Below are 12,796 nucleotides of genomic sequence, written 5' to 3' on the forward strand. Positions count from 1 at the left end.
CCCCTTGGACCACTGCAGAAGAAATAATGGTGACGCTTCAGTTATTGGCCACAAGGTGGCACTGTGATGCCACTGAGATCTGAGGGGCTCTGGGCAGGATCTGGGAGAGAAACCTGGGAGGGAAAGTGTTAAGAAACAGGCAGGGATCCATCACTAGGCAGCTGTTGACATTTTCAGTTATTTCCAGGCTACCTAACAACTATGGAAGAAGTGGGAGGCCCCTCTAAACCTTAATGAGATCAGCAGTTGAAGGGTTTGGGCAAAGCAGCTTTGATGTCAGGCAGGGGCAGGAGCAGGTGCAGACAGAGGAGCAACTGTCTCAGAGGAATACCGGGGACCTAGGGGCCAAATCCATGAACCCAAAACTCAGTACATTGCAGCCCCACCCATCTCCCCTGCAGCAACATCTAAGCCAGGAGGAGCTGATGTGCCTGAGCCAAGTCACAAGGAACCCTGGGAGAATCTGCAGGGGTTGGGGCCAGCATCCCAGGCAGGCCTGTCTGGCCTTTGGAGAAGAGCCCTAGCTCTCTCTCTCTCTCAGACCTGTGAATCAGAGCATTTAGCAGGGACAGTCCTCCTCGCCCTGACCCTGCCACTAGCCCCAAACTCTTTGTGTGATTCTTTGTCTCATGGCATCAGGTGAGTTTGGAACTGGCTGAAACCTCTGCAGGGTATGCAGAGTCCCAGCTCCAAGTCATCTCTTTCCTTCTCAGACCCAGTTTACTCTTCTCACTAAGCCATATCTTTGCTGTGTGTATCTGCCTCTCCAACAGGACTGGTGGATGCAGCAGTCACCCAGAAATCAAGAGACCGTATTATACAAACAGGAAACAAGATGGTCCTCGAATGTTCTCAGCATATGAACCACTTGAGAATGTTCTGGTACCGACAATACCTGAGACAGTGGCTAAGGCTTATCCATTATTGAAATGGTGTCCGTGACACTGGCTGGGGTGGGGGTGGGGATAACAGAGAGATACTGTATCCCTCTGAATCCGAAGCAAGAAGGAGACTTTCCCCATGACCCTGGAGTCGGCCAGGACCAACCAGACCTCCTTGCACCTCTGTGCCAGCAGTGAACCCACAGCGTGGCATAGCCAGCTGCTCTCTGCACAAAAAGGGCAGCCAGAGGCATGAGGTGGACCCTTCTTCCTAAGGCCACGTCTCATCAGGGGAGAAAACTGCTCATTTTGGAGATCTCACGAGACTAGTGTGAGCTGCGCTCCATCAGCGTGAAGGGTGTGTGTGCTGTAATTCGAAAAGACACATGACCTCACTGTTCACTGCAGCACTATTTACAATAGCCAAGACGTGGGAGCCACCTAAATGTCCATCAACAGATGAATAAATGAATGAAGATGTACATGTATAAATAGAATATTACTCAGCCATAAAAAGAATGAAATGATGCCATTTTCAACAACATGGATGGACTTGGAGATTATCATAACATGCAAAGTCAGACAGAGAAAGACAGATATATGATGTCACTTTCATGGAATCTAAAAATGATATAAATAAATTTATTTACAAAACAGAAATCAACTCACAGACATGGAAAACAATCTTGTGGTTACCCGAGGGGATAGCAGGGTGGGAGGGAGATATATTAGGAGACTGGGATTAACATATGCACACTGCTACCTATAAAACAGACAACAAGGACCTACTGTACAGCACCCGAAACTATATTCTATGTCTTGTAATAGCCTATAATGGAAAACGATCTGAAAAAGATTATATATATGCATATATAACTGAATCACTTTGCTGAACACCTGAAGCTAACACAACATTGTAAATTAATTATATCAATACTTCAATTTAAGAACAGTTAAAAAAAGTAAATTCAAATAGCACTTAATGTTACATCTCTCAATTGAGAATATTCTGGTAATTGAGGAAAGTCAAGAAACACCTGGAGTAACAGGCAAATTTGGCCTTGGAATACGGAATGAAGCAGGGCAAAGACTAATAGAGTTTTGCCAAGAAAATGCACTGGTCATAACAAATACCCTCTTCCAACAACACGAGGAGACTCTATACATGGACATCACCAGATGGTCAACACCAAAATCAGATTGATTATATTCTTTGCAGCCAAAGATGGAGAAGCTCTATACAGTCAGCAAAAACAAGACCAGGAGCTGACTGTGGCTCAGACCATGAACTCCTTATTGCCAAATTCAGACTTAAATTGAAGAAAGTAGGGAAAACCACTAGACCATTCAGGTATGACCTAAATCAAATCCCTTATGATTATACAGTGGAAGTAAGAAATAAATTTAAGGGCCTAGATCTGATAGGTAGAGTGCCTGATGAGCTGTGGAATGAGGTTCGTGACATTGTACAGGAGACAAGGATCAAGACCATCCCCATGGAAAAGAAATGAAAAAAGCAGAATGGCTGTCTGGGGAGGCCTTACAAATAGCTGTGAAAAGAAGAGAAGCCAAAAGCAAAGGAGAAAAGGAAAGATATAAACATCTGAATGCAGAGTTCCAAAGAATAGCAAGACGAGATAAGAAAGCCTTCTTCAGTGATCAATGCAAAGAAATAGAGGAAAACAACAGAATGGGAAAGACTAGGGATCTCGTCAAGAAAATCAGAGATACCAAAGGAACATTTCATGCAAAGATGAGCTCGATAAAGGACAGAAATGGTATGGACCTAACAGAAGCAGAAGATATTAAGAAGAGGTGGCAAGAACACACAGAAGAACTGTACAAAAAAGATCTTCATGACCCAGATAATCACGATGGTGTGATCACTGACCTAGACCAGACATCCTGGAATGTGAAGTCAAGTGGGCCTTAGAAAGCATCACTACAAACAAAGCTAGTGGAGGTGATGGAATTCCAGTTGAACTATTCCAAATCCTGAAAGATGATGCTGTGAAAATGCTGCACTCAATATGCCAGCAAATTTGGAAAACTCAGCAGTGGCCACAGGACTGGAAAATGTCAGTTTTCATTCCAATCCCAAAGAAAGGCAATGCCAAAGAATGCTCAAACTACTGCACAATTGCACTCATCTCACATGCTAGTAAAGTAATGCTCAAAATTCTCCAAGCCAGGCTTCAGCAATATGTGAACCGTGAACTTCCTGATGTTCAAGCTGGTTTTAGAAAAGGCAGAGGAACCAGAGATCAAATTGCCAACATCCACTGGATCATAGAAAAGCAAGAGAGTTCCAGAAAAACATCTATTTCTGCTTTATTGACTATGCCAAAGCCTTTGACTGTGTGGATCACAATAAACTGTGGGAAATTCTGAAAGAGATGGGAATACCAGACCACCTGATCTGCGTCTTGAGAAATTTGTATGCAGGTCAGGAAGCAACAGTTAGAACTGGACATGGAACAACAGACTGGTTCCAAATAGGAAAAGGAGTACGTCAAGGCTGTATATTGTCACCCTGTTTATTTAACTTATATGCAGAGTACATCATAAGAAACGCTGGACTGGAAGAAACACAAACTGAAATGAAGATTGCTGGGAGAAATAATAACCTCAGATATGCAGATGACACGACCCTTATGGCAGAAAGTGAAGAGGAACTCAAAAGCCTCTTGATGAAAGTGAAAGTGGAGAGTGAAAAAGTTGGCTTAAAGCTCAACATTCAGAAAACGAAGATCATGGCATCTGGTCCCACCCCATCCTATTTCATGGGAAATAGATGGGGAAACAGTGGAAACAGTGTCAGACTTTATTTTTCTGGGCTCTAAAATCACTACAGATGGTGACTGCAGCCATGAAATTAAAAGACGCTTACTCCTTGAAAGGAAAGTTATGACCAACCTAGATAGCATATTCAAAAGCAGAGACATTACTTTGCCAACAAAGGTTCGTCTAGTCAAGGCTATGGTTTTTCCTGTGGTCATGTATGGATGTGAGAGTTGGACAGTGAAGAGGGCTGAGCGCCAAAGAATTGATGCTTTTGAACTGTGGTGTTGGAGAAGACTCTTGAGAGTCCCTTGGACTGCAAGGAGATCCAACCAGTCCATTCTGAAGGAGATCAGCCCTGGGGTTTCTTTGGAAGGAATGATGTTAAAGCTGAAACTCCAATACTTTGGCCACCTCATGCGAAGAGTTGACTCATTGGAAAAGACTCTGATGCTGGGAGGGATTGGGGGCAGGAGGACAAGGGGACAACAGAGGATGAGATGGCTGGATGGCATCACCGACTCGATGGAGGTGAATTTGAGTGAACTCTGGGAGTTGGTAATGGACAGGGAGGCCTGGCGTGCTGCGATTCATGGGGTCGAGAAGAGTCGGACACAACTGAGCGACTGATCTGATCTGATCTGATCTGAAGAAACAGTAGCATCCAACATGAAATTTATATTTCTCTTTCTTTTTTTAAGCAGAAAGCACCCAGGCAGCTTTAAATTCCCTGAGTGATCTGAGCTCTCCCAACTTGAAACTGTTACATAAAACTGCTTGGGGCTCACTGAATACCAGGCAAGAATTCTCCAGAGGAAAAACAATCTCAGTAATAAATTACAAAATACACAAGTAAACAGAACACTTAGGAGAAATGTTAGTAGATGCGTCAAACAGCTGCATTAAACCCCAAGATGATCGACTGCAGAATTATCAAAATTGGATGACAAACTCAGTCTCTCTTGTGGGCACAGGGCAGTATTTTGCATCTTCTCAGGTCACGAGGTCTTCTGAGGTCACAGAGACCATCTCACGTCCTCAATATTTTATACATATGACTATTGCCATAATCTCTTACTTGTGTGTGATTCAGTTCTAAGTTGAACTGCATGGAACACTGCCGGGATCCGGCATATTGCATATTGAGTGCATATTGCATATTGCATATTGAGTGCAGCACTTTCCACAGCATCATCTTTCAGGATCTGGAATAGCTCAACTGGAATTCTATCACTGCCGGGAGCCAGCGTGAGGAACTCCGCCCATGACAAAGGTCATGAGGAAGGAGGCTCGGCATACGCAAAGGCGGGATCAAGCCTCAGGAGTCCCCCTGGAAATTCTCGAGCATCTACCCCCAAAACCAGAGTCTACCTACTTTCTGCTTTTTGCTTTCACCTACACCTCTGACTTTATGGGGGCTGTCTCCCACTACCTCTCTCTGAAAAAAGAGTTAGCTTACAGCTCCAGTTAATTCCTGGGTGTGACAGTGTTTAACCTACAAACTCCTTTGGAAATCCTCTAGCCTGCCTAAATAGGTTTTTCCGGCCACATGTGATTGTTCAGAGCCTCCCAACTGTGAGAGGCAGGAGATGTTCTAAACTGCCTAAACACAGATTCCTTTGAGTAGTTAAAAGATTGATTAGAAATTGTATTGGTGAAGGGTTTTTCACTTTTTGGGCCAATGTTTGCTGCTAAGTCTCCATACTCCTTACCTACTGTGTCCTTGGCAGTGTATTGATTAATATAATGGGTGTATAGAAATGTAAAATGCAGCTTTGTCCAATGCTTTTTTGGAGGCTGGTGCCTGACTTTGGAATAATCACCTTTAGAGAAAAATAAGTTTCTTAAAATGTTAACAGGCCTCCGGGCCAGAAGATGATGTCAATCACCTGAACTTTTGCATATGATAAGTTTGAAAGCCTGGCTTAGATTAGAACCAGGAACTGCTGTCCTTGCATGACTCCACCCCTTCCCCCATTATCCTCTATGCATAACTTAAGGTATAAAAACTACTTTGGAAAATAAAGTGCGGGCCTTGTTCACTGAAACTTGGTCTCCCCATGTCACTCTCTCTCCCAAATTCTGGCTGAGTCTCCATCTGGAGCGCGGAACCCACCATGCTTGCTAATTATGCCTGGGCTTTTAAGATCCGACCGGGGAGGCCTCAGTGTCTCCTCTCCTTCGGGAGAATGGAAGGACGCCTGCGGCCTACGTAAGTGGTGCAAACTTCTTGTATTGAAGTTTTATTGGTCTCCCGCGTAAACCAAGCTACTCAGCCTCTTTTCTCCACTGAATTTTCCTACTGAGCTATCCTCATTCTATTACTCTTTGTATCCTTAATTAACGTGTAATTAAGCAGTTGTTTCCTGACCCTCGCCTATGCCGTCTCTCCTTCGAATACCCTGGATCAGCTGGGGCTGGACCCCGGCAGAACACAAGCATAAAATGGTACATGACTCCCATTTGTATACAGTTTGTTAATTCAGAAAGAACTTCATTTTTATCATCCATTTGATTTGGATTAAAGACTATGAGCTTTTCAATTTTTTCTTGTAAAATTAAAATTTTTATTGGGCAACAATTTCATTTGCCCCTAGGCCATATCCCTCCTGGGCTCCTTACATGTGGAAGTCCACACACAAAGGGCAGAGTTTCTTCACGTGGGATCCACTGACTCCAAGATTGGGAGTTCACAGCTGGGTTTCACAGGAAGGGCAAACCCCAAGTGCTGCTCACCCCTTGACCTTCTATGCTACATACACCCTGGGACAGGGGAACACCCGTTGACCCAGGACCTGATCACAGACAAGAGAGCAGGTTGCTTGCTGGGCAAAAACTCCACTCACCAATTGGCCAATCTGCTGAAAGTCTAAAAAGTGAAATTGATGAATAACCAATTTTGATAAGTTATGCTCTTTACACGGAGAAGGAGATGGCACCCCACTCCAGTACTCTTGCCTGGAAAATCCCATGGATGGAGGAGCCTGGTAGGCTGCACTCCATGGGGTCGCGAAGAGTCGGACACAACCCAGCGACTTCCTTTCACTTTCTTGCATTGGAGAAGGAAATGGCAACCCACTCCAGTGTTCTTGCCTGGAGAATCCCAGGGACGGAGGAGCCTGGTGGACTGCCGTCTATGGGGTCGCACAGAGTCGGACATGACTGAAGCGATGCAGCAGCAGCAGCAGCAGCATCAGCATGCTCTTTACAGCAGTTCAGGATGCTTGGAATGATTTCAGCAGTCTTTGAGTTTTTTTCTTTTGAAGTTTTTGATTGGCTACAGCTTTCTTTCAGCCATTGATCCTCAGCTGTTTCTGGGCAAACTTGTCAGTCTAGCTTATTTTGAGGTCAAATTTGTATGTTGTATATTTCAGTCATTGAGGACTTCTCACATTCTCAATATTTGATGCATGTGATTGTTCTTGTCTTCTCTTGTGTGTGGTTCACTTGTAAGGTGAGTTGCTTGGAATACAAGCAACAACGTGAACCCTTCTCCTGTGTAATTGTGTATTTATGTTTTAGGAATACTTTAAGGTGTAATTAATAGGGAGAAAATGCTCTAATTAATATATATAATGCTCTCAGTTCAGTTCAGTCGCTCAGTCATGTCCGAATCTTTGCAACCCGATGAGTTGCAGCACGCCAGGCCTCCCTGTCCATCACCAACTCCCAAAGTTCACTCAAACTCACCTCCATCGAGTCAGTGATGCCATCCAGCCATCTCATCCTCTGTCATCCCCTTCTCCTCCTGCCCCCAATCCCTCCCAGCATCAGAGTCTTTTCCAATGAGTCAACTCTTCGCATGAGGTGGCCAAAGTACTGGAGTTTCACCTTTAGCATCATTCCTTCCAAAGAACACCCAGGGCTGATCTCCTTTAGAATGGACTGCTTGGATCTCCTTGCAGTCCAAGGGACTCTCAAGAGTCTTCTCCAACACCACAGTTTAAAAGCATCAATTCTTCAATGCTCAGCCTTCTTCACAGTCCAACTTTCACATCCATACATGACCACTGGAAAAACCATAGCCTTGACCAGATGGAACTTTGTTGGCAAAGTAATGCCTCTGCTTTTGAATATGCTATCTAGGTTGGTCATAATTTTCCTTCCAAGGAGTAAGCGTCTTTTAATTTCATGGCTGCAGTCACCATCTGCAGTGATTTTGGAGCACCCCAAAATAGAGTCTGACACTGTTTCCACTGTTTCCCCATTTATTTCCCATGAAGTGATGGGACCAGATGCCATGATCTTCGTTTTCTGAATTTTGATCTTTAAGCCAACTTTTTCACTCTCCACTTTCACTTTCACCAAGAGGCTTTTTAGTTCTTCTTCAACTTCTGCCATAAGGGTGGTGTCATCTGCATATCTGAGGTTATTGGTATTTCTCCCGGCAATCTTGATTCCAGCTTGTGCTTCTTCCAGTCCAGCGTTTCTCATGATGTATTCTGCATAGAAGTTAAATAAGCAGGGTGACAATATACAGCCTTGACGTACTCCTTTTCCTATTTGGAACCAGTCTGTTGTTCCATGTCCCGTTCTAACTGTTGCTTCCTGACCTGCATCTAGGTTTCTCAAGAGGCAGGTCAGGTGGTCTGGTATTCCCATCTCTTTCAGAATTTTCCACAGTTTATTGTGATCCACACAGTCAAAGGCTTTGGCATTTGGCATATAATGCTCTAATAATACCTAAATATACAAAATAAACACAAAATGCTCTAATATAATACACGTTCAATCATGCTGACTCTGTGACCCCATGGACTGTCCATGAAATTCTCCAGTCCAGAATACGGAGTGGGTAGCCTTTCCCTTCTCCAGGGGATCTTCCCAACCCAGGGATTGAAGCCAGGTCTCCCACATTGCAGGCAGATTCTTTATCAGCTGAGCCACAAGGGAAGCCCAAGAATATTGGAGTGGGTAGCAGATCTTCCTGACCCAGGAATCAAACCAGGGTCTCCTGCAATGCAGGCAGATTCTTTACCACTCAGCTATCAGGGAAGCCCAAATTAATATTTCTGGATAAGTTTTGACAAGGGCATACACCAATGCAACCATGACTGAAATCAAAATAAAGAACATTCCCTTCACCCAAGAAATTTTCCTCATGCCTCTTCCCAGTTTATTTCCAAGAAAACCACTTTTCTGATTATATGACTATAGTTTTGTCGAATAGGAAATACTGTTTTGGTTGACCTCTTTTTCTCAAAATTATTAATTTTTAAATTTTATTTTATGTATTTATTTGTGGCTGTGCTGAGTCTTCATTGCTGCACGGGCTTTTCTCTGGTTGTGGTGAGAGGGGACTACTCTCTAGTTCTGGCGCACAGGCTTCTCACTGCGGTGGCTTCTCTTGTTGCCGAGCCTGGGCAATAGGGTGCACGGGCTTCAGTAGTTGTGGTGTGTGGGCTCGGTAGTTGTGGGTCGAGGACTTTAAAACACAGGTTCAGTAGTTGCAGCACACAAGCTTAGTTGGTCCAAGATATGTGGGATCTTCCTGGATCAGGGATCTAACCTGTGTCTCTTGCCTTAGCAGGCAGATTCTTTACCACTGAGCCACCAAGGAAGCCCCTCAAAATTATTATTTTTGAAATGTACTCAAATGTGTATATCAGTACTTTTTCCTTTATATTACTGAGTAGTAGTCTATTGTATTGGAGAAGTAAATGACAACCCACTCCAGTATTCTTGCCTGGAAAATCCCATGGACAGAGGAGCCTGATGGGTTACGGTCCACGGGGTCGCAAGAGTTGGACATGATTCAGCAACTAAATCACCACCACCACTGGTCCACTGTATTTCACAATTTGCTTATCCACCCTCCTATGGATGGATGACTAGGTTGTTCTGATTTTCAACTCTTATGAATAAAACTGCTCTGAATATTCTTGTACACATCTTTTTGGGTGAATGCATTCATTTCTCTTAGGTATAAACGTTAAGAGTGGAATGATTGATTCATAGGGTAAAGCCACGTTTGACTTTATTAGAAGCAGTTGAACAGTTTTCCAAAGTGGCTGCACCAATGTGCAGCACCAAGCGTAGGGGCTCCCCTGTACCTCCACCCACACCAATGTTTGGTGTTCTCCTTTTTATTGTTAGCCATTCTATCGGGTTCATAGTGATGTCTCATTTACACTTCATTAATCAGTAATGATTAATGCAATCAATGCAGCGATCAGTGCAAAGAAATAGAGGAAAACAACAGAATGGGAAAGACTAGGGATCTCGTCAAGAAAATTAGAGATACCAAGGGAACATTTCATGCAAAGATGGGCTCTTTAAAGGACAGAAATGGTATGGACCTAACAGAAGCAGAAGATATTAAGAAGAGGTGGCAAGAACACACAGAAGAACTGTACAAAAAAGATCTTCACGACCAAGATAATCATGATGGTGTGATCACTCACCTAGAGCCAGACATCCTGGAATGTGAAGTCAAGTGGGCCTTAGGAAGCATCACTATGAACAAAGCTAGTGGAGGTGATGGAATTCCAGTTGAGCTATTTCAAATCCTGAAAGACGATGCTGCGAAAGTGCTGTACTCAATATGCCAGCAAATTTGGAAAACTCAGCAGTTGCCACAGGAAAAGGTCAGTTTTCATTCCAATCCCAAAGAAAGGCAATGCCAAAGAATGCTCAAACTACTGCACAATTGCACTCATCTCACATGCTAGCAAAGTAATGCTCAAAATGCTCCAAGCCAGGCTTCAGCAATACGTGAACCATGAACTTCCAGATGTTCAAGCTGGTTTTAGAAAAGGCAGAGGAACCAGAGATCAAATTGCCAACATCCGCTGTATCATCGAAAAAGCAAGAGAGTTCCAGAAAAACATCTATTTCTGCTTTATTGACTATGCCAAAGCCTTTGACTGTGTGGATCACAATAAACTGTGGAAAATTCTGAAAGAGATGGGAATACCAGACCACCTGACCTGCCTCTTGAGAAACCTAGATGCAGATCAGGAAGCAACAGTTAGAACTGGACATGAAACAACAGACTGGTTCCAAATAGGAAAAGGAGTACGTCAAGGCTGTATACTGTCACCCTGCTTATTTAACTTATATGCAGAGTACATCATAAGAAATGCTGGACTGGAAGAAGCACAAGCTGGAATAAAGATTGCTGGGAGAAATATCAATAACCTCAGATATGCAGATGACACCACCCTTAAGGCAGAAAGTGAAGAGGAGCTAAAAAGCCTCTTGGTGAAAGTGAAAGTGGAGAGTGAAAAAGTTGGCTTAAAGCTCAACATTCAGAAAATGAAGATCATGGCATCTGGTCCCACCACTTCATGGCAAATAGATGGGGAAACAGTGGAAACAGTGTCAGACTTTATTTTTTTGGGCTCCAAAATCACTGCAGATGGTGATTGCGCCATGAAATTAAAAGATGCTTACTCCTTGAAAGGAATGTTATGACCAACCTAGATAGCATATTCAAAAGCAGAGACATTACTTTGCCAACAAAGGTCCGTCTAGTCAAGGCTATGGGTTTTCCAGTGGTCATGTATGGATGTGAGAGTTGGACTGTGAAGAAGGCTGAGCATTGAAGAATTGATGCTTTTGAACTGTGGTTTTGGAGAAGACTCTTGAGAGTCCCTTGGACTGTAAGGAGATTCAAGGAGTCCATTCTGAAGGAGATCAGCCCTGGGTGTTCTTTGGAAGGAATGATGCTAAAGCTGAAACTCCAGTACTTTGGCCACCTCATGCGAAGAGTTGACTCATTGAAAAAGACTCTGATGCTGGGAGGGATTGGGGGCAGGAGGAGAAGGGGATGACAGAGGATGAGATGGCTGGATGGCATCACTGACTCGATGGAGGTGAGTTTGAGTGAACTTTAGGAGTTGGTGATGGACAGGGAGGCCTGGCGTGCTGCAATTCATGGGGTCACAAAGAGTCGGACACGACTGAGCGACTCAACTGAACTGAATCAGTAATGATATTTACTTTTTCATATCTTCCTATCTTTTTTTATAACGTGCCTGCTTTTAAATTTGTTCATATTTAAAAATCATGTTGCTTTATGTTACTGATTTGTAAAGGATATTTTTATATCCTAGATAGGAGTCTTTTGACCATTAAATAGATTGAGTCTGTCTTCTCCCACTTGCCTTGTCTTCTTGCTTTTTTAATGCTGCCTTTTGGTAAACTGAAGATTAAAATTTTTATAAGGCCTAATTTATCACTTTTTCTTTTTCACTTGGTGCCCTTTGCATCCTGTTTGCCTATCCCAAAGTTATCTATTTCTTGCTCCATTGCTTCACTTTAATAACATCATTCCAGTTCCTTGCCATCAGCTGGAAATGACCCACCTCCAAAATCACAACTTAAACATCTCACTCTGCCCACAGTTTCCTATCCTCGTATACCTATTCTTTGACAATACCAGGATCTCCTAGCCATTGGTAACTAGTCTTCCCTTCTTCTACTCCTTAGGATCCTTCCATATTTTCATCACCTCCTATAGAGTAGATTTGATGATGTTACATTCTTTTAGCCCTTCCTTGCAAATATTCCTTCTTCAGCCATGACCTTTTAGGTTGCCCTCATATTACAGAAACCCAAACCAGAGTGGATGCACTGATCTCTCATTTTCACAACAGCAGCTGAGAGCTGTCAGAGTAAGTCACATCTGTACAAACTAGTATCTAATGTGACAAATCAAGTCACTAACCTTACCTGCTTTTACATCTCTGTTTTGAGATACCAGTTAGTTCACTCGCTCACTTTCCAAAACACTATTCCAAATATTTAAAATGCTTTCCACTCTCTGTAAAATGTGCCCACTTCTTGCTTCTTAATTCAAGGGTGAATCCTAATGCAGAGGGCAGTGCCCTTCAAGGGGGATCTTTGTGGGGCCCCTGGTCTCTACCAAATATGTGAAGAAACCCACCCTCCTGTAGACTTCCCTGAGTAGAGGTAGGTGAGGAGTAGAGTCCGACTTCCCTGGATCCCCTTCAGAGTCTATGTCCTGAAGTCACACTATTTATTCTCACATAGCATATTCCTCTCTGCTTCTGCTGCCTGTCTCAGCAATGCTAATCGCAGAACGTTAGAAATTCTGTTACTGCTAATTGCAGAATGTTGGAAATTTGTCATTGCTAATTGCAGACAGTTAGAACTTTCGTTACGGCTAA

This window comes from Bubalus kerabau, chromosome 8 (assembly GCF_029407905.1).
Source record: "Bubalus kerabau isolate K-KA32 ecotype Philippines breed swamp buffalo chromosome 8, PCC_UOA_SB_1v2, whole genome shotgun sequence".
Lineage (NCBI taxonomy): Eukaryota > Metazoa > Chordata > Mammalia > Artiodactyla > Bovidae > Bubalus > Bubalus kerabau.